Here is a 19428-nt window from a genome sequence, read left to right as displayed (position 1 = left end):
CAACCGTGCCTAACTCGCCAATTATTTGTCTACATGTTGAATAAAGTTGGTCTCAGGCTGCAACCTTGTCTCACTCCCCATTTCAAAATAAGGAAGGCTTCACAAATGTTCCTGTCATTCTACTGTAGGCTGAGCTTCTCTCATCCAGCATTTCCCCTCCTCCTTAGACTAGACTGAGGGGAATGGACAATTTATTCTCCCCGGGTCACTACCGCCCAATCTTCTCTGTTTGGTTCCAATTTCTCTGTGTCTCGACGTGTGAGGAAAATAAGGAGCGCTTCACGGATTTGCGTGTCATCCTTTCGCAGGGGCCATGCTAATCTTCTCTGTATCGATCCAATTTTAGTATATGTGCTGCCAAAGCGAGCACAATACAAAGCTATGAGAGGCCCTCATATATAGATCACAACCCCTCTGAAGGTTCTGGTCATGGTTGGGGTCAAACAGAGTTCAGACCCTCAAAAACCACCCCTAGAATATTGCTGTGATGTTTAAACTTTATTTGGAGATGTAGAACTTGAAATAGAATTGACTTTAGATTTTTTTAAAGATTGATCTTAGACTAAAATGTAGTTTAAAAACAAAGCCTTTTATGATTCAGGACTCTTGGTCTGTAACCCCTCCCTCACCTGCTGCTTTTAGTTGCTCCTCCCCAAGTCTTTGTTCCCCTGCCCCGACCACTTCCCACCCTTCCCCCGTTTTCTGCAACATGGCCTGGCCAAGGATACTTATAACTAACTCCCCAATTAGTAGAGGGAGAGAGAGAGAGAGAGAGAGAGAGTTTGAGTCTGAGTCTGTCTTTGATGTCTGTTTAAAATGTTGTGACATTCAAGTTTGTTATGTTTAATACAACTGGACTAAAATTGAACACAAGTCTCTCTCCAATTCATTTGTAGATATTGAATAAAGTTGGACTCAGAGTGCAACCTTGTCTCACTCCCCAATTCATTTCTAAACTTTGAATAAAGTTGAACTCAGACTGCAACCGTGCCTAACTCGCCAATTATTTGTCTACATGTTGAATAAAGTTGGTCTCAGGCTGCAACCTTGTCTCACTCCCCATTTCAAAATAAGGAAGGCTTCACAAATGTTCCTGTCATTCTACTGTAGGCTGAGCTTCTCTCATCCAGCATTTCCCCTCCTCCTTAGACTAGACTGAGGGGAATGGACAATTTATTCTCCCCGGGTCACTACCGCCCAATCTTCTCTGTTTGGTTCCAATTTCTCTGTGTCTCGACGTGTGAGGAAAATAAGGAGCGCTTCACGGATTTGCGTGTCATCCTTTCGCAGGGGCCATGCTAATCTTCTCTGTATCGATCCAATTTTAGTATATGTGCTGCCAAAGCGAGCACAATACAAAGCTATGAGAGGCCCTCATATATAGATCACAACCCCTCTGAAGGTTCTGGTCATGGTTGGGGTCAAACAGAGTTCAGACCCTCAAAAACCACCCCTAGAATATTGCTGTGATGTTTAAACTTTATTTGGAGATGTAGAACTTGAAATAGAATTGACTTTAGATTTTTTTAAAGATTGATCTTAGACTAAAATGTAGTTTAAAAACAAAGCCTTTTATGATTCAGGACTCTTGGTCTGTAACCCCTCCCTCACCTGCTGCTTTTAGTTGCTCCTCCCCAAGTCTTTGTTCCCCTGCCCCGACCACTTCCCACCCTTCCCCCGTTTTCTGCAACATGGCCTGGCCAAGGATACTTATAACTAACTCCCCAATTAGTAGAGGGAGAGAGAGAGAGAGAGAGAGAGAGAGTTTGAGTCTGAGTCTGTCTTTGATGTCTGTTTAAAATGTTGTGACATTCAAGTTTGTTATGTTTAATACAACTGGACTAAAATTGAACACAAGTCTCTCTCCAATTCATTTGTAGATATTGAATAAAGTTGGACTCAGAGTGCAACCTTGTCTCACTCCCCAATTCATTTCTAAACTTTGAATAAAGTTGAACTCAGACTGCAACCGTGCCTAACTCGCCAATTATTTGTCTACATGTTGAATAAAGTTGGTCTCAGGCTGCAACCTTGTCTCACTCCCCATTTCAAAATAAGGAAGGCTTCACAAATGTTCCTGTCATTCTACTGTAGGCTGAGCTTCTCTCATCCAGCATTTCCCCTCCTCCTTAGACTAGACTGAGGGGAATGGACAATTTATTCTCCCCGGGTCACTACCGCCCAATCTTCTCTGTTTGGTTCCAATTTCTCTGTGTCTCGACGTGTGAGGAAAATAAGGAGCGCTTCACGGATTTGCGTGTCATCCTTTCGCAGGGGCCATGCTAATCTTCTCTGTATCGATCCAATTTTAGTATATGTGCTGCCAAAGCGAGCACAATACAAAGCTATGAGAGGCCCTCATATATAGATCACAACCCCTCTGAAGGTTCTGGTCATGGTTGGGGTCAAACAGAGTTCAGACCCTCAAAAACCACCCCTAGAATATTGCTGTGATGTTTAAACTTTATTTGGAGATGTAGAACTTGAAATAGAATTGACTTTAGATTTTTTTAAAGATTGATCTTAGACTAAAATGTAGTTTAAAAACAAAGCCTTTTATGATTCAGGACTCTTGGTCTGTAACCCCTCCCTCACCTGCTGCTTTTAGTTGCTCCTCCCCAAGTCTTTGTTCCCCTGCCCCGACCACTTCCCACCCTTCCCCCGTTTTCTGCAACATGGCCTGGCCAAGGATACTTATAACTAACTCCCCAATTAGTAGAGGGAGAGAGAGAGAGAGAGAGAGAGAGAGAGTTTGAGTCTGAGTCTGTCTTTGATGTCTGTTTAAAATGTTGTGACATTCAAGTTTGTTATGTTTAATACAACTGGACTAAAATTGAACACAAGTCTCTCTCCAATTCATTTGTAGATATTGAATAAAGTTGGACTCAGAGTGCAACCTTGTCTCACTCCCCAATTCATTTCTAAACTTTGAATAAAGTTGAACTCAGACTGCAACCGTGCCTAACTCGCCAATTATTTGTCTACATGTTGAATAAAGTTGGTCTCAGGCTGCAACCTTGTCTCACTCCCCATTTCAAAATAAGGAAGGCTTCACAAATGTTCCTGTCATTCTACTGTAGGCTGAGCTTCTCTCATCCAGCATTTCCCCTCCTCCTTAGACTAGACTGAGGGGAATGGACAATTTATTCTCCCCGGGTCACTACCGCCCAATCTTCTCTGTTTGGTTCCAATTTCTCTGTGTCTCGACGTGTGAGGAAAATAAGGAGCGCTTCACGGATTTGCGTGTCATCCTTTCGCAGGGGCCATGCTAATCTTCTCTGTATCGATCCAATTTTAGTATATGTGCTGCCAAAGCGAGCACAATACAAAGCTATGAGAGGCCCTCATATATAGATCACAACCCCTCTGAAGGTTCTGGTCATGGTTGGGGTCAAACAGAGTTCAGACCCTCAAAAACCACCCCTAGAATATTGCTGTGATGTTTAAACTTTATTTGGAGATGTAGAACTTGAAATAGAATTGACTTTAGATTTTTTTAAAGATTGATCTTAGACTAAAATGTAGTTTAAAAACAAAGCCTTTTATGATTCAGGACTCTTGGTCTGTAACCCCTCCCTCACCTGCTGCTTTTAGTTGCTCCTCCCCAAGTCTTTGTTCCCCTGCCCCGACCACTTCCCACCCTTCCCCCGTTTTCTGCAACATGGCCTGGCCAAGGATACTTATAACTAACTCCCCAATTAGTAGAGGGAGAGAGAGAGAGAGAGAGAGAGAGTTTGAGTCTGAGTCTGACTTTGATGTCTGTTTAAAATGTTGTGACATTCAAGTTTGTTATGTTTAATACAACTGGACTAAAATTGAACACAAGTCTCTCTCCAATTCATTTGTAGATATTGAATAAAGTTGGACTCAGAGTGCAACCTTGTCTCACTCCCCAATTCATTTCTAAACTTTGAATAAAGTTGAACTCAGACTGCAACCGTGCCTAACTCGCCAATTATTTGTCTACATGTTGAATAAAGTTGGTCTCAGGCTGCAACCTTGTCTCACTCCCCATTTCAAAATAAGGAAGGCTTCACAAATGTTCCTGTCATTCTACTGTAGGCTGAGCTTCTCTCATCCAGCATTTCCCCTCCTCCTTAGACTAGACTGAGGGGAATGGACAATTTATTCTCCCCGGGTCACTACCGCCCAATCTTCTCTGTTTGGTTCCAATTTCTCTGTGTCTCGACGTGTGAGGAAAATAAGGAGCGCTTCACGGATTTGCGTGTCATCCTTTCGCAGGGGCCATGCTAATCTTCTCTGTATCGATCCAATTTTAGTATATGTGCTGCCAAAGCGAGCACAATACAAAGCTATGAGAGGCCCTCATATATAGATCACAACCCCTCTGAAGGTTCTGGTCATGGTTGGGGTCAAACAGAGTTCAGACCCTCAAAAACCACCCCTAGAATATTGCTGTGATGTTTAAACTTTATTTGGAGATGTAGAACTTGAAATAGAATTGACTTTAGATTTTTTTAAAGATTGATCTTAGACTAAAATGTAGTTTAAAAACAAAGCCTTTTATGATTCAGGACTCTTGGTCTGTAACCCCTCCCTCACCTGCTGCTTTTAGTTGCTCCTCCCCAAGTCTTTGTTCCCCTGCCCCGACCACTTCCCACCCTTCCCCCGTTTTCTGCAACATGGCCTGGCCAAGGATACTTATAACTAACTCCCCAATTAGTAGAGGGAGAGAGAGAGAGAGAGAGAGAGAGAGAGTTTGAGTCTGAGTCTGACTTTGATGTCTGTTTAAAATGTTGTGACATTCAAGTTTGTTATGTTTAATACAACTGGACTAAAATTGAACACAAGTCTCTCTCCAATTCATTTGTAGATATTGAATAAAGTTGGACTCAGAGTGCAACCTTGTCTCACTCCCCAATTCATTTCTAAACTTTGAATAAAGTTGAACTCAGACTGCAACCGTGCCTAACTCGCCAATTATTTGTCTACATGTTGAATAAAGTTGGTCTCAGGCTGCAACCTTGTCTCACTCCCCATTTCAAAATAAGGAAGGCTTCACAAATGTTCCTGTCATTCTACTGTAGGCTGAGCTTCTCTCATCCAGCATTTCCCCTCCTCCTTAGACTAGACTGAGGGGAATGGACAATTTATTCTCCCCGGGTCACTACCGCCCAATCTTCTCTGTTTGGTTCCAATTTCTCTGTGTCTCGACGTGTGAGGAAAATAAGGAGCGCTTCACGGATTTGCGTGTCATCCTTTCGCAGGGGCCATGCTAATCTTCTCTGTATCGATCCAATTTTAGTATATGTGCTGCCAAAGCGAGCACAATACAAAGCTATGAGAGGCCCTCATATATAGATCACAACCCCTCTGAAGGTTCTGGTCATGGTTGGGGTCAAACAGAGTTCAGACCCTCAAAAACCACCCCTAGAATATTGCTGTGATGTTTAAACTTTATTTGGAGATGTAGAACTTGAAATAGAATTGACTTTAGATTTTTTTAAAGATTGATCTTAGACTAAAATGTAGTTTAAAAACAAAGCCTTTTATGATTCAGGACTCTTGGTCTGTAACCCCTCCCTCACCTGCTGCTTTTAGTTGCTCCTCCCCAAGTCTTTGTTCCCCTGCCCCGACCACTTCCCACCCTTCCCCCGTTTTCTGCAACATGGCCTGGCCAAGGATACTTATAACTAACTCCCCAATTAGTAGAGGGAGAGAGAGAGAGAGAGAGAGAGAGAGAGTTTGAGTCTGAGTCTGACTTTGATGTCTGTTTAAAATGTTGTGACATTCAAGTTTGTTATGTTTAATACAACTGGACTAAAATTGAACACAAGTCTCTCTCCAATTCATTTGTAGATATTGAATAAAGTTGGACTCAGAGTGCAACCTTGTCTCACTCCCCAATTCATTTCTAAACTTTGAATAAAGTTGAACTCAGACTGCAACCGTGCCTAACTCGCCAATTATTTGTCTACATGTTGAATAAAGTTGGTCTCAGGCTGCAACCTTGTCTCACTCCCCATTTCAAAATAAGGAAGGCTTCACAAATGTTCCTGTCATTCTACTGTAGGCTGAGCTTCTCTCATCCAGCATTTCCCCTCCTCCTTAGACTAGACTGAGGGGAATGGACAATTTATTCTCCCCGGGTCACTACCGCCCAATCTTCTCTGTTTGGTTCCAATTTCTCTGTGTCTCGACGTGTGAGGAAAATAAGGAGCGCTTCACGGATTTGCGTGTCATCCTTTCGCAGGGGCCATGCTAATCTTCTCTGTATCGATCCAATTTTAGTATATGTGCTGCCAAAGCGAGCACAATACAAAGCTATGAGAGGCCCTCATATATAGATCACAACCCCTCTGAAGGTTCTGGTCATGGTTGGGGTCAAACAGAGTTCAGACCCTCAAAATCCACCCCTAGAATATTGCTGTGATGTTTAAACTTTATTTGGAGATGTAGAACTTGAAATAGAATTGACTTTAGATTTTTTTAAAGATTGATCTTAGACTAAAATGTAGTTTAAAAACAAAGCCTTTTATGATTCAGGACTCTTGGTCTGTAACCCCTCCCTCACCTGCTGCTTTTAGTTGCTCCTCCCCAAGTCTTTGTTCCCCTGCCCCGACCACTTCCCACCCTTCCCCCGTTTTCTGCAACATGGCCTGGCCAAGGATACTTATAACTAACTCCCCAATTAGTAGAGGGAGAGAGAGAGAGAGAGAGAGAGAGTTTGAGTCTGAGTCTGACTTTGATGTCTGTTTAAAATGTTGTGACATTCAAGTTTGTTATGTTTAATACAACTGGACTAAAATTGAACACAAGTCTCTCTCCAATTCATTTGTAGATATTGAATAAAGTTGGACTCAGAGTGCAACCTTGTCTCACTCCCCAATTCATTTCTAAACTTTGAATAAAGTTGAACTCAGACTGCAACCGTGCCTAACTCGCCAATTATTTGTCTACATGTTGAATAAAGTTGGTCTCAGGCTGCAACCTTGTCTCACTCCCCATTTCAAAATAAGGAAGGCTTCACAAATGTTCCTGTCATTCTACTGTAGGCTGAGCTTCTCTCATCCAGCATTTCCCCTCCTCCTTAGACTAGACTGAGGGGAATGGACAATTTATTCTCCCCGGGTCACTACCGCCCAATCTTCTCTGTTTGGTTCCAATTTCTCTGTGTCTCGACGTGTGAGGAAAATAAGGAGCGCTTCACGGATTTGCGTGTCATCCTTTCGCAGGGGCCATGCTAATCTTCTCTGTATCGATCCAATTTTAGTATATGTGCTGCCAAAGCGAGCACAATACAAAGCTATGAGAGGCCCTCATATATAGATCACAACCCCTCTGAAGGTTCTGGTCATGGTTGGGGTCAAACAGAGTTCAGACCCTCAAAAACCACCCCTAGAATATTGCTGTGATGTTTAAACTTTATTTGGAGATGTAGAACTTGAAATAGAATTGACTTTAGATTTTTTTAAAGATTGATCTTAGACTAAAATGTAGTTTAAAAACAAAGCCTTTTATGATTCAGGACTCTTGGTCTGTAACCCCTCCCTCACCTGCTGCTTTTAGTTGCTCCTCCCCAAGTCTTTGTTCCTCTGCCCCGACCACTTCCCACCCTTCCCCCGTTTTCTGCAACATGGCCTGGCCAAGGATACTTATAACTAACTCCCCAATTAGTAGAGGGAGAGAGAGAGAGAGAGAGAGAGAGTTTGAGTCTGAGTCTGACTTTGATGTCTGTTTAAAATGTTGTGACATTCAAGTTTGTTATGTTTAATACAACTGGACTAAAATTGAACACAAGTCTCTCTCCAATTCATTTGTAGATATTGAATAAAGTTGGACTCAGAGTGCAACCTTGTCTCACTCCCCAATTCATTTCTAAACTTTGAATAAAGTTGAACTCAGACTGCAACCGTGCCTAACTCGCCAATTATTTGTCTACATGTTGAATAAAGTTGGTCTCAGGCTGCAACCTTGTCTCACTCCCCATTTCAAAATAAGGAAGGCTTCACAAATGTTCCTGTCATTCTACTGTAGGCTGAGCTTCTCTCATCCAGCATTTCCCCTCCTCCTTAGACTAGACTGAGGGGAATGGACAATTTATTCTCCCCGGGTCACTACCGCCCAATCTTCTCTGTTTGGTTCCAATTTCTCTGTGTCTCGACGTGTGAGGAAAATAAGGAGCGCTTCACGGATTTGCGTGTCATCCTTTCGCAGGGGCCATGCTAATCTTCTCTGTATCGATCCAATTTTAGTATATGTGCTGCCAAAGCGAGCACAATACAAAGCTATGAGAGGCCCTCATATATAGATCACAACCCCTCTGAAGGTTCTGGTCATGGTTGGGGTCAAACAGAGTTCAGACCCTCAAAAACCACCCCTAGAATATTGCTGTGATGTTTAAACTTTATTTGGAGATGTAGAACTTGAAATAGAATTGACTTTAGATTTTTTTAAAGATTGATCTTAGACTAAAATGTAGTTTAAAAACAAAGCCTTTTATGATTCAGGACTCTTGGTCTGTAACCCCTCCCTCACCTGCTGCTTTTAGTTGCTCCTCCCCAAGTCTTTGTTCCCCTGCCCCGACCACTTCCCACCCTTCCCCCGTTTTCTGCAACATGGCCTGGCCAAGGATACTTATAACTAACTCCCCAATTAGTAGAGGGAGAGAGAGAGAGAGAGAGAGAGAGTTTGAGTCTGAGTCTGACTTTGATGTCTGTTTAAAATGTTGTGACATTCAAGTTTGTTATGTTTAATACAACTGGACTAAAATTGAACACAAGTCTCTCTCCAATTCATTTGTAGATATTGAATAAAGTTGGACTCAGAGTGCAACCTTGTCTCACTCCCCAATTCATTTCTAAACTTTGAATAAAGTTGAACTCAGACTGCAACCGTGCCTAACTCGCCAATTATTTGTCTACATGTTGAATAAAGTTGGTCTCAGGCTGCAACCTTGTCTCACTCCCCATTTCAAAATAAGGAAGGCTTCACAAATGTTCCTGTCATTCTACTGTAGGCTGAGCTTCTCTCATCCAGCATTTCCCCTCCTCCTTAGACTAGACTGAGGGGAATGGACAATTTATTCTCCCCGGGTCACTACCGCCCAATCTTCTCTGTTTGGTTCCAATTTCTCTGTGTCTCGACGTGTGAGGAAAATAAGGAGCGCTTCACGGATTTGCGTGTCATCCTTTCGCAGGGGCCATGCTAATCTTCTCTGTATCGATCCAATTTTAGTATATGTGCTGCCAAAGCGAGCACAATACAAAGCTATGAGAGGCCCTCATATATAGATCACAACCCCTCTGAAGGTTCTGGTCATGGTTGGGGTCAAACAGAGTTCAGACCCTCAAAAACCACCCCTAGAATATTGCTGTGATGTTTAAACTTTATTTGGAGATGTAGAACTTGAAATAGAATTGACTTTAGATTTTTTTAAAGATTGATCTTAGACTAAAATGTAGTTTAAAAACAAAGCCTTTTATGATTCAGGACTCTTGGTCTGTAACCCCTCCCTCACCTGCTGCTTTTAGTTGCTCCTCCCCAAGTCTTTGTTCCCCTGCCCCGACCACTTCCCACCCTTCCCCCGTTTTCTGCAACATGGCCTGGCCAAGGATACTTATAACTAACTCCCCAATTAGTAGAGGGAGAGAGAGAGAGAGAGAGAGAGAGAGAGTTTGAGTCTGAGTCTGACTTTGATGTCTGTTTAAAATGTTGTGACATTCAAGTTTGTTATGTTTAATACAACTGGACTAAAATTGAACACAAGTCTCTCTCCAATTCATTTGTAGATATTGAATAAAGTTGGACTCAGAGTGCAACCTTGTCTCACTCCCCAATTCATTTCTAAACTTTGAATAAAGTTGAACTCAGACTGCAACCGTGCCTAACTCGCCAATTATTTGTCTACATGTTGAATAAAGTTGGTCTCAGGCTGCAACCTTGTCTCACTCCCCATTTCAAAATAAGGAAGGCTTCACAAATGTTCCTGTCATTCTACTGTAGGCTGAGCTTCTCTCATCCAGCATTTCCCCTCCTCCTTAGACTAGACTGAGGGGAATGGACAATTTATTCTCCCCGGGTCACTACCGCCCAATCTTCTCTGTTTGGTTCCAATTTCTCTGTGTCTCGACGTGTGAGGAAAATAAGGAGCGCTTCACGGATTTGCGTGTCATCCTTTCGCAGGGGCCATGCTAATCTTCTCTGTATCGATCCAATTTTAGTATATGTGCTGCCAAAGCGAGCACAATACAAAGCTATGAGAGGCCCTCATATATAGATCACAACCCCTCTGAAGGTTCTGGTCATGGTTGGGGTCAAACAGAGTTCAGACCCTCAAAAACCACCCCTAGAATATTGCTGTGATGTTTAAACTTTATTTGGAGATGTAGAACTTGAAATAGAATTGACTTTAGATTTTTTTAAAGATTGATCTTAGACTAAAATGTAGTTTAAAAACAAAGCCTTTTATGATTCAGGACTCTTGGTCTGTAACCCCTCCCTCACCTGCTGCTTTTAGTTGCTCCTCCCCAAGTCTTTGTTCCCCTGCCCCGACCACTTCCCACCCTTCCCCCGTTTTCTGCAACATGGCCTGGCCAAGGATACTTATAACTAACTCCCCAATTAGTAGAGGGAGAGAGAGAGAGAGAGAGAGAGAGTTTGAGTCTGAGTCTGACTTTGATGTCTGTTTAAAATGTTGTGACATTCAAGTTTGTTATGTTTAATACAACTGGACTAAAATTGAACACAAGTCTCTCTCCAATTCATTTGTAGATATTGAATAAAGTTGGACTCAGAGTGCAACCTTGTCTCACTCCCCAATTCATTTCTAAACTTTGAATAAAGTTGAACTCAGACTGCAACCGTGCCTAACTCGCCAATTATTTGTCTACATGTTGAATAAAGTTGGTCTCAGGCTGCAACCTTGTCTCACTCCCCATTTCAAAATAAGGAAGGCTTCACAAATGTTCCTGTCATTCTACTGTAGGCTGAGCTTCTCTCATCCAGCATTTCCCCTCCTCCTTAGACTAGACTGAGGGGAATGGACAATTTATTCTCCCCGGGTCACTACCGCCCAATCTTCTCTGTTTGGTTCCAATTTCTCTGTGTCTCGACGTGTGAGGAAAATAAGGAGCGCTTCACGGATTTGCGTGTCATCCTTTCGCAGGGGCCATGCTAATCTTCTCTGTATCGATCCAATTTTAGTATATGTGCTGCCAAAGCGAGCACAATACAAAGCTATGAGAGGCCCTCATATATAGATCACAACCCCTCTGAAGGTTCTGGTCATGGTTGGGGTCAAACAGAGTTCAGACCCTCAAAAACCACCCCTAGAATATTGCTGTGATGTTTAAACTTTATTTGGAGATGTAGAACTTGAAATAGAATTGACTTTAGATTTTTTTAAAGATTGATCTTAGACTAAAATGTAGTTTAAAAACAAAGCCTTTTATGATTCAGGACTCTTGGTCTGTAACCCCTCCCTCACCTGCTGCTTTTAGTTGCTCCTCCCCAAGTCTTTGTTCCTCTGCCCCGACCACTTCCCACCCTTCCCCCGTTTTCTGCAACATGGCCTGGCCAAGGATACTTATAACTAACTCCCCAATTAGTAGAGGGAGAGAGAGAGAGAGAGAGAGTTTGAGTCTGAGTCTGACTTTGATGTCTGTTTAAAATGTTGTGACATTCAAGTTTGTTATGTTTAATACAACTGGACTAAAATTGAACACAAGTCTCTCTCCAATTCATTTGTAGATATTGAATAAAGTTGGACTCAGAGTGCAACCTTGTCTCACTCCCCAATTCATTTCTAAACTTTGAATAAAGTTGAACTCAGACTGCAACCGTGCCTAACTCGCCAATTATTTGTCTACATGTTGAATAAAGTTGGTCTCAGGCTGCAACCTTGTCTCACTCCCCATTTCAAAATAAGGAAGGCTTCACAAATGTTCCTGTCATTCTACTGTAGGCTGAGCTTCTCTCATCCAGCATTTCCCCTCCTCCTTAGACTAGACTGAGGGGAATGGACAATTTATTCTCCCCGGGTCACTACCGCCCAATCTTCTCTGTTTGGTTCCAATTTCTCTGTGTCTCGACGTGTGAGGAAAATAAGGAGCGCTTCACGGATTTGCGTGTCATCCTTTCGCAGGGGCCATGCTAATCTTCTCTGTATCGATCCAATTTTAGTATATGTGCTGCCAAAGCGAGCACAATACAAAGCTATGAGAGGCCCTCATATATAGATCACAACCCCTCTGAAGGTTCTGGTCATGGTTGGGGTCAAACAGAGTTCAGACCCTCAAAAACCACCCCTAGAATATTGCTGTGATGTTTAAACTTTATTTGGAGATGTAGAACTTGAAATAGAATTGACTTTAGATTTTTTTAAAGATTGATCTTAGACTAAAATGTAGTTTAAAAACAAAGCCTTTTATGATTCAGGACTCTTGGTCTGTAACCCCTCCCTCACCTGCTGCTTTTAGTTGCTCCTCCCCAAGTCTTTGTTCCTCTGCCCCGACCACTTCCCACCCTTCCCCCGTTTTCTGCAACATGGCCTGGCCAAGGATACTTATAACTAACTCCCCAATTAGTAGAGGGAGAGAGAGAGAGAGAGAGAGAGAGAGAGTTTGAGTCTGAGTCTGACTTTGATGTCTGTTTAAAATGTTGTGACATTCAAGTTTGTTATGTTTAATACAACTGGACTAAAATTGAACACAAGTCTCTCTCCAATTCATTTGTAGATATTGAATAAAGTTGGACTCAGAGTGCAACCTTGTCTCACTCCCCAATTCATTTCTAAACTTTGAATAAAGTTGAACTCAGACTGCAACCGTGCCTAACTCGCCAATTATTTGTCTACATGTTGAATAAAGTTGGTCTCAGGCTGCAACCTTGTCTCACTCCCCATTTCAAAATAAGGAAGGCTTCACAAATGTTCCTGTCATTCTACTGTAGGCTGAGCTTCTCTCATCCAGCATTTCCCCTCCTCCTTAGACTAGACTGAGGGGAATGGACAATTTATTCTCCCCGGGTCACTACCGCCCAATCTTCTCTGTTTGGTTCCAATTTCTCTGTGTCTCGACGTGTGAGGAAAATAAGGAGCGCTTCACGGATTTGCGTGTCATCCTTTCGCAGGGGCCATGCTAATCTTCTCTGTATCGATCCAATTTTAGTATATGTGCTGCCAAAGCGAGCACAATACAAAGCTATGAGAGGCCCTCATATATAGATCACAACCCCTCTGAAGGTTCTGGTCATGGTTGGGGTCAAACAGAGTTCAGACCCTCAAAAACCACCCCTAGAATATTGCTGTGATGTTTAAACTTTATTTGGAGATGTAGAACTTGAAATAGAATTGACTTTAGATTTTTTTAAAGATTGATCTTAGACTAAAATGTAGTTTAAAAACAAAGCCTTTTATGATTCAGGACTCTTGGTCTGTAACCCCTCCCTCACCTGCTGCTTTTAGTTGCTCCTCCCCAAGTCTTTGTTCCCCTGCCCCGACCACTTCCCACCCTTCCCCCGTTTTCTGCAACATGGCCTGGCCAAGGATACTTATAACTAACTCCCCAATTAGTAGAGGGAGAGAGAGAGAGAGAGAGAGAGAGAGAGTTTGAGTCTGAGTCTGTCTTTGATGTCTGTTTAAAATGTTGTGACATTCAAGTTTGTTATGTTTAATACAACTGGACTAAAATTGAACACAAGTCTCTCTCCAATTCATTTGTAGATATTGAATAAAGTTGGACTCAGAGTGCAACCTTGTCTCACTCCCCAATTCATTTCTAAACTTTGAATAAAGTTGAACTCAGACTGCAACCGTGCCTAACTCGCCAATTATTTGTCTACATGTTGAATAAAGTTGGTCTCAGGCTGCAACCTTGTCTCACTCCCCATTTCAAAATAAGGAAGGCTTCACAAATGTTCCTGTCATTCTACTGTAGGCTGAGCTTCTCTCATCCAGCATTTCCCCTCCTCCTTAGACTAGACTGAGGGGAATGGACAATTTATTCTCCCCGGGTCACTACCGCCCAATCTTCTCTGTTTGGTTCCAATTTCTCTGTGTCTCGACGTGTGAGGAAAATAAGGAGCGCTTCACGGATTTGCGTGTCATCCTTTCGCAGGGGCCATGCTAATCTTCTCTGTATCGATCCAATTTTAGTATATGTGCTGCCAAAGCGAGCACAATACAAAGCTATGAGAGGCCCTCATATATAGATCACAACCCCTCTGAAGGTTCTGGTCATGGTTGGGGTCAAACAGAGTTCAGACCCTCAAAAACCACCCCTAGAATATTGCTGTGATGTTTAAACTTTATTTGGAGATGTAGAACTTGAAATAGAATTGACTTTAGATTTTTTTAAAGATTGATCTTAGACTAAAATGTAGTTTAAAAACAAAGCCTTTTATGATTCAGGACTCTTGGTCTGTAACCCCTCCCTCACCTGCTGCTTTTAGTTGCTCCTCCCCAAGTCTTTGTTCCTCTGCCCCGACCACTTCCCACCCTTCCCCCGTTTTCTGCAACATGGCCTGGCCAAGGATACTTATAACTAACTCCCCAATTAGTAGAGGGAGAGAGAGAGAGAGAGAGAGAGAGAGAGTTTGAGTCTGAGTCTGACTTTGATGTCTGTTTAAAATGTTGTGACATTCAAGTTTGTTATGTTTAATACAACTGGACTAAAATTGAACACAAGTCTCTCTCCAATTCATTTGTAGATATTGAATAAAGTTGGACTCAGAGTGCAACCTTGTCTCACTCCCCAATTCATTTCTAAACTTTGAATAAAGTTGAACTCAGACTGCAACCGTGCCTAACTCGCCAATTATTTGTCTACATGTTGAATAAAGTTGGTCTCAGGCTGCAACCTTGTCTCACTCCCCATTTCAAAATAAGGAAGGCTTCACAAATGTTCCTGTCATTCTACTGTAGGCTGAGCTTCTCTCATCCAGCATTTCCCCTCCTCCTTAGACTAGACTGAGGGGAATGGACAATTTATTCTCCCCGGGTCACTACCGCCCAATCTTCTCTGTTTGGTTCCAATTTCTCTGTGTCTCGACGTGTGAGGAAAATAAGGAGCGCTTCACGGATTTGCGTGTCATCCTTTCGCAGGGGCCATGCTAATCTTCTCTGTATCGATCCAATTTTAGTATATGTGCTGCCAAAGCGAGCACAATACAAAGCTATGAGAGGCCCTCATATATAGATCACAACCCCTCTGAAGGTTCTGGTCATGGTTGGGGTCAAACAGAGTTCAGACCCTCAAAAACCACCCCTAGAATATTGCTGTGATGTTTAAACTTTATTTGGAGATGTAGAACTTGAAATAGAATTGACTTTAGATTTTTTTAAAGATTGATCTTAGACTAAAATGTAGTTTAAAAACAAAGCCTTTTATGATTCAGGACTCTTGGTCTGTAACCCCTCCCTCACCTGCTGCTTTTAGTTGCTCCTCCCCAAGTCTTTGTTCCTCTGCCCCGACCACTTCCCACCCTTCCCCCGTTTTCTGCAACATGGCCTGGCCAAGGATACTTATAACTAACTCCCCAATTAGTAGAGGGAGAGAGAGAGAGAGAGAGAGAGAGAGTTTGAGTCTGAGTCTGACTTTGATGTCTGTTTAAAATGTTGTGACATTCAAGTTTGTTATGTTTAATACAACTGGACTAAAATTGAACACAAGTCTCTCTCCAATTCATTTGTAGATATTGAATAAAGTTGGACTCAGAGTGCAACCTTGTCTCACTCCCCAATTCATTTCTAAACTTTGAATAAAGTTGAACTCAGACTGCAACCGTGCCTAACTCGCCAATTATTTGTCTACATGTTGAATAAAGTTGGTCTCAGGCTGCAACCTTGTCTCACTCCCCATTTCAAAATAAGGAAGGCTTCACAAATGTTCCTGTCATTCTACTGTAGGCTGAGCTTCTCTCATCCAGCATTTCCCCTCCTCCTTAGACTAGACTGAGGGGAATGGACAATTTATTCTCCCCGGGTCACTACCGCCCAATCTTCTCTGTTTGGTTCCAATTTCTCTGTGTCTCGACGTGTGAGGAAAATAAGGAGCGCTTCACGGATTTGCGTGTCATCCTTTCGCAGGGGCCATGCTAATCTTCTCTGTATCGATCCAATTTTAGTATATGTGCTGCCAAAGCGAGCACAATACAAAGCTATGAGAGGCCCTCATATATAGATCACAACCCCTCTGAAGGTTCTGGTCATGGTTGGGGTCAAACAGAGTTCAGACCCTCAAAAACCACCCCTAGAATATTGCTGTGATGTTTAAACTTTATTTGGAGATGTAGAACTTGAAATAGAATTGACTTTAGATTTTTTTAAAGATTGATCTTAGACTAAAATGTAGTTTAAAAACAAAGCCTTTTATGATTCAGGACTCTTGGTCTGTAACCCCTCCCTCACCTGCTGCTTTTAGTTGCTCCTCCCCAAGTCTTTGTTCCCCTGCCCCGACCACTTCCCACCCTTCCCCCGTTTTCTGCAACATGGCCTGGCCAAGGATACTTATAACTAACTCCCCAATTAGTAGAGGGAGAGAGAGAGAGAGAGAGAGAGAGAGTTTGAGTCTGAGTCTGTCTTTGATGTCTGTTTAAAATGTTGTGACATTCAAGTTTGTTATGTTTAATACAACTGGACTAAAATTGAACACAAGTCTCTCTCCAATTCATTTGTAGATATTGAATAAAGTTGGACTCAGAGTGCAACCTTGTCTCACTCCCCAATTCATTTCTAAACTTTGAATAAAGTTGAACTCAGACTGCAACCGTGCCTAACTCGCCAATTATTTGTCTACATGTTGAATAAAGTTGGTCTCAGGCTGCAACCTTGTCTCACTCCCCATTTCAAAATAAGGAAGGCTTCACAAATGTTCCTGTCATTCTACTGTAGGCTGAGCTTCTCTCATCCAGCATTTCCCCTCCTCCTTAGACTAGACTGAGGGGAATGGACAATTTATTCTCCCCGGGTCACTACCGCCCAATCTTCTCTGTTTGGTTCCAATTTCTCTGTGTCTCGACGTGTGAGGAAAATAAGGAGCGCTTCACGGATTTGCGTGTCATCCTTTCGCAGGGGCCATGCTAATCTTCTCTGTATCGATCCAATTTTAGTATATGTGCTGCCAAAGCGAGCACAATACAAAGCTATGAGAGGCCCTCATATATAGATCACAACCCCTCTGAAGGTTCTGGTCATGGTTGGGGTCAAACAGAGTTCAGACCCTCAAAAACCACCCCTAGAATATTGCTGTGATGTTTAAACTTTATTTGGAGATGTAGAACTTGAAATAGAATTGACTTTAGATTTTTTTAAAGATTGATCTTAGACTAAAATGTAGTTTAAAAACAAAGCCTTTTATGATTCAGGACTCTTGGTCTGTAACCCCTCCCTCACCTGCTGCTTTTAGTTGCTCCTCCCCAAGTCTTTGTTCCCCTGCCCCGACCACTTCCCACCCTTCCCCCGTTTTCTGCAACATGGCCTGGCCAAGGATACTTATAACTAACTCCCCAATTAGTAGAGGGAGAGAGAGAGAGAGAGAGAGAGAGAGTTTGAGTCTGAGTCTGTCTTTGATGTCTGTTTAAAATGTTGTGACATTCAAGTTTGTTATGTTTAATACAACTGGACTAAAATTGAACACAAGTCTCTCTCCAATTCATTTGTAGATATTGAATAAAGTTGGACTCAGAGTGCAACCTTGTCTCACTCCCCAATTCATTTCTAAACTTTGAATAAAGTTGAACTCAGACTGCAACCGTGCCTAACTCGCCAATTATTTGTCTACATGTTGAATAAAGTTGGTCTCAGGCTGCAACCTTGTCTCACTCCCCATTTCAAAATAAGGAAGGCTTCACAAATGTTCCTGTCATTCTACTGTAGGCTGAGCTTCTCTCATCCAGCATTTCCCCTCCTCCTTAGACTAGACTGAGGGGAATGGACAATTTATTCTCCCCGGGTCACTACCGCCCAATCTTCTCTGTTTGGTTCCAATTTCTCTGTGTCTCGACGTGTGAGGAAAATAAGGAGCGCTTCACGGATTTGCGTGTCATCCTTTCGCAGGGGCCATGCTAATCTTCTCTGTATCGATCCAATTTTAGTATATGTGCTGCCAAAGCGAGCACAATACAAAGCTATGAGAGGCCCTCATATATAGATCACAACCCCTCTGAAGGTTCTGGTCATGGTTGGGGTCAAACAGAGTTCAGACCCTCAAAAACCACCCCTAGAATATTGCTGTGATGTTTAAACTTTATTTGGAGATGTAGAACTTGAAATAGAATTGACTTTAGATTTTTTTAAAGATTGATCTTAGACTAAAATGTAGTTTAAAAACAAAGCCTTTTATGATTCAGGACTCTTGGTCTGTAACCCCTCCCTCACCTGCTGCTTTTAGTTGCTCCTCCCCAAGTCTTTGTTCCCCTGCCCCGACCACTTCCCACCCTTCCCCCGTTTTCTGCAACATGGCCTGGCCAAGGATACTTATAACTAACTCCCCAATTAGTAGAGGGAGAGAGAGAGAGAGAGAGAGAGAGAGTTTGAGTCTGAGTCTGTCTTTGATGTCTGTTTAAAATGTTGTGACATTCAAGTTTGTTATGTTTAATACAACTGGACTAAAATTGAACACAAGTCTCTCTCCAATTCATTTGTAGATATTGAATAAAGTTGGACTCAGAGTGCAACCTTGTCTCACTCCCCAATTCATTTCTAAACTTTGAATAAAGTTGAACTCAGACTGCAACCGTGCCTAACTCGCCAATTATTTGTCTACATGTTGAATAAAGTTGGTCTCAGGCTGCAACCTTGTCTCACTCCCCATTTCAAAATAAGGAAGGCTTCACAAATGTTCCTGTCATTCTACTGTAGGCTGAGCTTCTCTCATCCAGCATTTCCCCTCCTCCTTAGACTAGACTGAGGGGAATGGACAATTTATTCTCCCCGGGTCACTACCGCCCAATCTTCTCTGTTTGGTTCCAATTTCTCTGTGTCTCGACGTGTGAGGAAAATAAGGAGCGCTTCACGGATTTGCGTGTCATCCTTTCGCAGGGGCCATGCTAATCTTCTCTGTATCGATCCAATTTTAGTATATGTGCTGCCAAAGCGAGCACAATACAAAGCTATGAGAGGCCCTCATATATAGATCACAACCCCTCTGAAGGTTCTGGTCATGGTTGGGGTCAAACAGAGTTCAGACCCTCAAAAACCACCCCTAGAATATTGCTGTGATGTTTAAACTTTATTTGGAGATGTAGAACTTGAAATAGAATTGACTTTAGATTTTTTTAAAGATTGATCTTAGACTAAAATGTAGTTTAAAAACAAAGCCTTTTATGATTCAGGACTCTTGGTCTGTAACCCCTCCCTCACCTGCTGCTTTTAGTTGCTCCTCCCCAAGTCTTTGTTCCCCTGCCCCGACCACTTCCCACCCTTCCCCCGTTTTCTGCAACATGGCCTGGCCAAGGATACTTATAACT

At 42.4% G+C, this 19428-nt stretch overlaps 20 non-coding genes across 20 annotated transcripts; all 20 read right to left on the bottom strand.

Moving 5' to 3' along the window:
* Positions 1–263: 263 nt before the first annotated feature.
* LOC139371666 (U6 spliceosomal RNA) lies at positions 264–370 on the bottom strand. Its single transcript, XR_011627347.1, has one exon. It is a non-coding gene; the product is annotated as a U6 spliceosomal RNA (small nuclear RNA).
* An 875-nt stretch (positions 371–1245) lies between these two features.
* On the bottom strand, positions 1246–1352 carry LOC139371665 (U6 spliceosomal RNA). Its single transcript, XR_011627346.1, has one exon. It is a non-coding gene; the product is annotated as a U6 spliceosomal RNA (small nuclear RNA).
* An 877-nt stretch (positions 1353–2229) lies between these two features.
* Positions 2230–2336, bottom strand: LOC139371664 (U6 spliceosomal RNA). Its single transcript, XR_011627345.1, has one exon. It is a non-coding gene; the product is annotated as a U6 spliceosomal RNA (small nuclear RNA).
* An 879-nt stretch (positions 2337–3215) lies between these two features.
* Positions 3216–3322, bottom strand: LOC139371662 (U6 spliceosomal RNA). The gene has a single exon (XR_011627343.1). It is a non-coding gene; the product is annotated as a U6 spliceosomal RNA (small nuclear RNA).
* Positions 3323–4197: 875 nt separating this feature from the next.
* On the bottom strand, positions 4198–4304 carry LOC139371661 (U6 spliceosomal RNA). The gene has a single exon (XR_011627342.1). It is a non-coding gene; the product is annotated as a U6 spliceosomal RNA (small nuclear RNA).
* An 879-nt stretch (positions 4305–5183) lies between these two features.
* On the bottom strand, positions 5184–5290 carry LOC139371659 (U6 spliceosomal RNA). Its single transcript, XR_011627341.1, has one exon. It is a non-coding gene; the product is annotated as a U6 spliceosomal RNA (small nuclear RNA).
* Positions 5291–6169: 879 nt separating this feature from the next.
* On the bottom strand, positions 6170–6276 carry LOC139371658 (U6 spliceosomal RNA). Its single transcript, XR_011627340.1, has one exon. It is a non-coding gene; the product is annotated as a U6 spliceosomal RNA (small nuclear RNA).
* Positions 6277–7151: 875 nt separating this feature from the next.
* Positions 7152–7258, bottom strand: LOC139371657 (U6 spliceosomal RNA). Its single transcript, XR_011627339.1, has one exon. It is a non-coding gene; the product is annotated as a U6 spliceosomal RNA (small nuclear RNA).
* An 875-nt stretch (positions 7259–8133) lies between these two features.
* LOC139371656 (U6 spliceosomal RNA) lies at positions 8134–8240 on the bottom strand. Its single transcript, XR_011627338.1, has one exon. It is a non-coding gene; the product is annotated as a U6 spliceosomal RNA (small nuclear RNA).
* Positions 8241–9115: 875 nt separating this feature from the next.
* On the bottom strand, positions 9116–9222 carry LOC139371655 (U6 spliceosomal RNA). Its single transcript, XR_011627337.1, has one exon. It is a non-coding gene; the product is annotated as a U6 spliceosomal RNA (small nuclear RNA).
* Positions 9223–10101: 879 nt separating this feature from the next.
* LOC139371654 (U6 spliceosomal RNA) lies at positions 10102–10208 on the bottom strand. Its single transcript, XR_011627336.1, has one exon. It is a non-coding gene; the product is annotated as a U6 spliceosomal RNA (small nuclear RNA).
* Positions 10209–11083: 875 nt separating this feature from the next.
* Positions 11084–11190, bottom strand: LOC139371653 (U6 spliceosomal RNA). The gene has a single exon (XR_011627335.1). It is a non-coding gene; the product is annotated as a U6 spliceosomal RNA (small nuclear RNA).
* An 871-nt stretch (positions 11191–12061) lies between these two features.
* LOC139371652 (U6 spliceosomal RNA) lies at positions 12062–12168 on the bottom strand. The gene has a single exon (XR_011627334.1). It is a non-coding gene; the product is annotated as a U6 spliceosomal RNA (small nuclear RNA).
* Positions 12169–13047: 879 nt separating this feature from the next.
* Positions 13048–13154, bottom strand: LOC139371650 (U6 spliceosomal RNA). The gene has a single exon (XR_011627332.1). It is a non-coding gene; the product is annotated as a U6 spliceosomal RNA (small nuclear RNA).
* An 879-nt stretch (positions 13155–14033) lies between these two features.
* On the bottom strand, positions 14034–14140 carry LOC139371649 (U6 spliceosomal RNA). The gene has a single exon (XR_011627331.1). It is a non-coding gene; the product is annotated as a U6 spliceosomal RNA (small nuclear RNA).
* An 879-nt stretch (positions 14141–15019) lies between these two features.
* On the bottom strand, positions 15020–15126 carry LOC139371648 (U6 spliceosomal RNA). The gene has a single exon (XR_011627330.1). It is a non-coding gene; the product is annotated as a U6 spliceosomal RNA (small nuclear RNA).
* An 877-nt stretch (positions 15127–16003) lies between these two features.
* On the bottom strand, positions 16004–16110 carry LOC139371647 (U6 spliceosomal RNA). The gene has a single exon (XR_011627329.1). It is a non-coding gene; the product is annotated as a U6 spliceosomal RNA (small nuclear RNA).
* Positions 16111–16987: 877 nt separating this feature from the next.
* Positions 16988–17094, bottom strand: LOC139371646 (U6 spliceosomal RNA). Its single transcript, XR_011627328.1, has one exon. It is a non-coding gene; the product is annotated as a U6 spliceosomal RNA (small nuclear RNA).
* Positions 17095–17971: 877 nt separating this feature from the next.
* LOC139371645 (U6 spliceosomal RNA) lies at positions 17972–18078 on the bottom strand. The gene has a single exon (XR_011627327.1). It is a non-coding gene; the product is annotated as a U6 spliceosomal RNA (small nuclear RNA).
* Positions 18079–18955: 877 nt separating this feature from the next.
* LOC139371643 (U6 spliceosomal RNA) lies at positions 18956–19062 on the bottom strand. Its single transcript, XR_011627326.1, has one exon. It is a non-coding gene; the product is annotated as a U6 spliceosomal RNA (small nuclear RNA).
* Positions 19063–19428: the final 366 nt, after the last annotated feature.

This window comes from Oncorhynchus clarkii, chromosome 17, assembly GCF_045791955.1.
Source record: "Oncorhynchus clarkii lewisi isolate Uvic-CL-2024 chromosome 17, UVic_Ocla_1.0, whole genome shotgun sequence".
Taxonomy (NCBI): domain Eukaryota; kingdom Metazoa; phylum Chordata; class Actinopteri; order Salmoniformes; family Salmonidae; genus Oncorhynchus; species Oncorhynchus clarkii.
Note: the sequence above shows the minus strand (reverse complement) of the source record. Positions and strands in the feature narration are given on the sequence as shown.